Here is a 6,000-nt window from a genome sequence, read left to right on the forward strand (position 1 = left end):
AGGTTTTATGGAATGCCCACCCCCCATTTCCTTCATTCCACCAGGCGTGTCATCAAAGGAGAATAAATTAAGTATTGTGCCAGAAAATGTGGTCTACTTTCTAAAAGGCATCTATCTCTAGCTTTCAGAAATGCCTTTCGGAATGAGCAATGTGGAAACAGTGTCCCCATTGTTGTTTAGGAATGTCATGAATTGGATCCCCACCCCAGCCTTTTACAGGGAAAAAGAATAAAAATCGTTCATCTGAGTTTACAATTATCATATTTGATAGCATATGCTAACATGCTAATGAGGTGAGGTATTATCATATCTTTGTTGAGGTCATTATGAATAATTGAGCTTTGTCCATCCACCCAACCAGATTGTAAATTCTGTGATGGTGGAGAGAACCTCAACTTTGTAGTTTTATGAGACCCCTTTCAGAGTGTGTTGACACATCCATTGTTGGCCTAGTGACTAGGTTGAATATTTGCATTGAGGGATATCAGAAATGCCAGCTCCCTTCCACTTTGTAAATTCTTTTTCAACCCTGAGTGTTTACTACCGCCCAGGAACCATATGTAAAGTACCAGATAACATTAGCAATTCTTTAACTCTCTCTAAAAATATGTAACTGAGAGATCAAGCAATGTTCCCCTAGTAAATAAAGATAACTCCGGGGAGTTTCTTTGTAAAGACCTAGACAGCTCATACAGAAGTTCCTTTTGGTGATTTGGAGTAGAAAGGGGTAGGGGAAGATTAAGGGAAGCCAGTTCAATGTGTTAGTTAGAGAGAGGTTTTTGCATCTCAAAGAGGGGGAGGGGTTGAGAATCTAAGAAGACTGAGGCTGGGAATTTGGGCCTTTCCCTTCCCACTGACTGTTCTAACCTCCCTCTCCCAAAACTATGCAGTAGTGTCGAAAAGGACCTGGAGTGAGAAGCTGGAGATCTCAGCTTGAGTCTGTGCTGTGTCACTAACTAGCTGAATGACTTTTTAGCAAATCACTTACTAGATTACCTCTGAGGTCTCTTCCCACTCCATAAATCTTTGCTTTTTATCTCAGTACCCCTCCTCTTTGTTCCTCCTTTGCCCAACCCCACCCCCGTGCTTCTCAGGTCTTCCTTTTAACTGGCAATAATAGTAGTAATGAATTAGTTACCTCTGGAGAGATAACTGAGATGGTGTGCAGATAATTAATGGAGACTAGACTGTGGCTCTTTATCTGTATCATGAACTTTTTCCTTTATTTCCCTGCGTTTTCTTTATTAAGTTATAAATTCTCACAAATTTAAGGTGCTTATTTAAGTATTCAATAATCTGCCAAAAAGGTGTCTCTTTTGTGGGTGTACATGTTAACACAAAACATTTGGTCACAGAGAGTGCAGTCAATCAAGAATTAATGTGAAATTATTCCACATAGACCTACTATATAGAAAAATGAGCCATAAAAGTGCCATGAGAGTCTGCAGCTCCAGTTGCATTTTACTTCATCTTCTATGCTATCAGTAAGGGTTTGGGTTTCCCTTCATGTAAGTGAACAGAAGGATTCTGGGAACCTCTTTGACTATGATTGTGTGCAAAGTAGATTAGTAAATTACCTCATGACATGGACACGTGACAGAGATTTGGGCAAATCAATAATCTCTAGTTCTCTCTCTTCTCATTCTTTAAGTGCCACTTCAAGTCCTACCTCCCATGGGAAGCCTTCCTTAAGTCCAGCACATGGTGATTTCTGCCTTCCCTGAACTACCATAGCACTTGAGTTCCATGCTGCTTCAATTGCATATTTAGGTATTTAGAAAGAGAATAATAAACTGTGGCCTCTGTTTCAGTGCTTGGCTGGTATTACTATTATTATTACATGAGATCTTGCTCTGTCACCCAGGCTGGAGTGCAGTGGCACAATCATAGCTCAATGTAACCTCGAACTCCCAGACTCCAGCAATCCTCCCACCTCAGCCTCCCAAGTAGCTAGGACTACAGGCACACACCACAATGCCCAGCTAATTTTTTAAATTTCTGGTAGAGACAGGGTCTTGCTCTGTTGCCCAGTCTGGTCTCAAACTCCTAACCTCAAGCAATCCTCCTGCCTTGGCCTCCCAAACTGCTGGGATTACAGGTGTTATTGACAGTTTCCAAAGCACATCAGCATGCACATTATTTTGCTTGACATTCACCTGAAATCTGTGAGGTAGATGGTTGAGGTTATCCCTATTTTACACTGGCAGAAAATGAGGCCTACAGAGGTTGAGTGAACAACTCAGGTCTCCACCTACCTTGTTCAATCTGTCACTTCTCAGCAATCCCGAACACCACAATTCAATATAAACCCTGCCCCTTCAATTATGTCATATTCAAGAAGCCTGCTCCTCACTTCCACTGGGCCTCTAAAAATGAGTTTAGCTGCTATCTCTACTTCATCTGTTCCTTAAACAGGGCCCTACTAGTACCTGAAATCCTAAATCTTTAGCGATTCCATCATTTTATCATTCATCAGCAGAATAACCTGGGTAGTTGTTTTTTGTTTTTTAACCTAAACTCAGAGGAGATTTAACAATCCAAACCTACCTCATCCGGCAAAACGCTCCAGGCAAAAATGGGATTAATAATCTGTAACATTGAGTGTTTACTATATGCCAGGCACTGCTGTAAATTCTCTCTCTCTCTCTCTCTCTATATATATATATACACATATATATACACATATATATATACACATATATATACACATATATATATACACATATATACACATATATATATACACATATATACACATATATATACACATATATATATACACATATATATACACATATATATATATATATACATGAGATGTCTCATATATCTCACAGGATATATGAGAGATATATGAGATATATCTCACATGATGATCCTACTAAATAGGTAATTATTAATCTTACCCTTCTGTTCTAGATGGTGAACAGAGGCTGTGAAAAGTTAGGTCATTTGAATGATATTGCATGGCAGGCACATGATGGAGCCTGTGCTTGAAGCCAGGTCAGCCTGTCACTCAGCACTGTTTCAGGAATCTTTATTCTCATCACAAAGGAGAACAGTAAAGCCATGGTGGAAGCATTTGGATTAGTAAGTCAGAGTATAGCCCAGTGCCGGTGTCAGTAATTGAATGTGACTTCCCTCAGAGCTTCCGAGGGAAGCTTATGACACAGACATGTGACAGAGAGGGAGGGAAATGGAACTTTCTGGGACAGAGTCACGTGGGTCACGTGGTGGTTTCACCTCCAGTAAGAGACTACTGGGGAAAGACTTTAAGCACAGGAACAGTTGGCTCTTTTTTTTTGGACGGAGTTTCACTCTTGTTGCCCAGGCTGGGGTGCAATGGCTCGATCTCGGCTCACTACAACCTCCACCTCCCGGGTTCAAGTGATTCTCCTGCCTCAGCCTCTCGAGTAGCTGGGACTACAGGCACCTGACACCATGCCTGGCTAATTTTTGTATTTTTAGCAGAGACAGGGTTTCACCATGTTGGCCAGGCTGGTCTCAAACTCCTGACCTCAGGTGATCCGCCAGCCTCAGCTTCCCAAAGTGCTGGGATTACAGGCATGAGCCACCATGCCCGGCCCCAGTTGATTCCTTTAACACTTCAGAATTATACTGTCCAATGGAAAGATAGTAACACATAGCACATGCAATTTTACATTTTCTTGTAACCACTTTTAAAAAGTGAAAAGAAACAGGTGAAACTAATTTCAATAAAACATGTTATTTAACCCAATATATCAAAAATATATTCATTTGAACATATAATCAGTATTAAAAACTATTAATCAGAAATTTTACCTTTTTGATACTAAGTCTTTGAAATCCGATGTGCATTTTATACGTGCAGTACTTTTCATTTCAGACTAAGTACATTTTAAGTGCTCAATACTGTATGTGGCTAGTGGAGACCATATTGAACAACACAGGATTTTTGCTATCTTCTGGCACCAACCACTTCTATTAATAGTACCTCCCTCTTATTAATCATCCACACTATGGCTATTAGCTGTTAATATTGATTTGCCAGTGTTTCCAGATCATTGAGCCATCCCTATTAGTAAGGTGTTCACTCCATATTCATCTCATGATATCAGCTAACATTGAATGTGTTTGTGCCAGGCACGCTTCTGAGTGTTTTCGCTTTATATAAAGTCATAAAATCCTCACAACAGCCCTAAAAGCTAAGCTTTTTACCATTTCCTCATTTTACAATTGAGGAAACTAAAGTTATTTAACTGACCAAAGCCACACAAGGATCAAGTGGAGGAGCCATGATTCCAACCTCTGTAGCTTAATCACCCTTACATCCCACCCCAACCCCCTGCCATGCTCTAGAACCAAGGCTGCAGAGAACTGGCTAGGTAGCATTTCACTTGAGGCAGTGAATAGATACAGCTTGGACTCAGCTCCTCTTAGGCCCTCCAAATCTGTGAGAAATTTGGTCACCACTGCTTTCCTTTTCTGTGGTTGGTTGCCCATAGCAACTAGTACATAGCACATATATAGGGTTTGTGTATATCTGTGTGGGTTTGTGCCTACACAAACACACACACACATACACACATGCACGAAAAACATCAAACTACTACAGAGAGTGTTCATAAAAATCATAGAATTGTAGAGCTGGAAGGGCTCTTAAAGACCATCTCATCAAAACAGTGCAGTGCAGCACATTCAAGAGACTTGCGCAAGGTTACACAGCTGAACTAGAACCGAGATCATCCTAAATTAAGTAATTTAGTATCTACTAAATACTTTTTTTTTTGAGACGGAGTTTCTCTCTGTCATCGCCCAGGCTGGAGTGCAGTGGTGTTATCTTGGCTCACTGCAACCTCCACCTCCCTGGTTCAAGCAATTCTCCCGCCTCAGCCTCCTGAGTAGCTGGGATTACAGGTGCATGCCACCACACCCAGCTAATACTAAATACTTCTTATGCCTAGGACTTCCTAGTTGAAGTGTGGGAGATGGAACAATGTAGCGTCTGTTCTCACTGATATATACTTTATCAAATGTTTCTCTTCCCTACCAGAATACCACCTTTAGGGTGTCAGCATTTGCAAAAACTGTTGATGTTTTTTAGAAATTTAAAACTGGAGAACTCGGAGTTAAAGTGAATTCCTCCAGCCTTACCTCGTTCATGCCTATGGTTAAGCATTTACATTGCTTCTCAAATGCTTCAAAAGGCCAAGGACATATTAAGTTATTTGAGGGTTAAGATACGATCATACAATTGAACTGCCCTGCTGCCCTAATTCTGAGCCCTTATGTGTGAATAACAAAATTGAAATTGTATAATTATCAGTATGAAGAGGTTGGGCTTAGCTTAGCCCTTTCATTTAATAGATTTAGTTTTTTTAATGATATTCAAACGCCCTACTGGAAAAAGTATTGTTATCAGCTTGACCTTTAGGATTAGTGCTGGTCACCATTTCAGCCAAAAGTACAGCAGTAACATCTCACAGAGATTCTTTCTTTCAGCAGCAAACTAGCCATCACTCTTTCCTCGGATCCTTCTATTTCAAAGTGAAGAGCTTGACTACAGTTGAAATGTTGAAATGTTTCCCACTTAAGCACAAAACACACTTGATTTCTTGAAAAAAAAATCACAGCTTTTATATATTATGTTTCAAAGTGGAGATGGCTGTGAAACTTGAACTCTGACATACAACCTCAACCTGACTTTCTAAAAGTGCCCAGAAAACTGGTCTTCTAATAAGCATGACGAGAGTCTGCTTTTTAATGATTTTTTTGCTAGCCTACATAATTTATTCTAAATCATTAAAAAATAAAAATAGTTTACATTAAATAAATCCCCAACTATGAAAGAAGATGGTCTCACAGACTGTTGGATAAAGGACTGAAAGGCAGCAGAGCCAGTCCCAGCGCAGAAAAGTGACTCAGTAGTGACAGCTTAATTCTCAGGAGCCGTTAACAGAACTTTCAGAAGAAAAATTATGTATTCTTGAATTATTTATAAAAGTCATGAGAAAAACA

This window comes from Pan troglodytes, chromosome X, assembly GCF_028858775.2.
Source record: "Pan troglodytes isolate AG18354 chromosome X, NHGRI_mPanTro3-v2.0_pri, whole genome shotgun sequence".
Lineage (NCBI taxonomy): Eukaryota > Metazoa > Chordata > Mammalia > Primates > Hominidae > Pan > Pan troglodytes.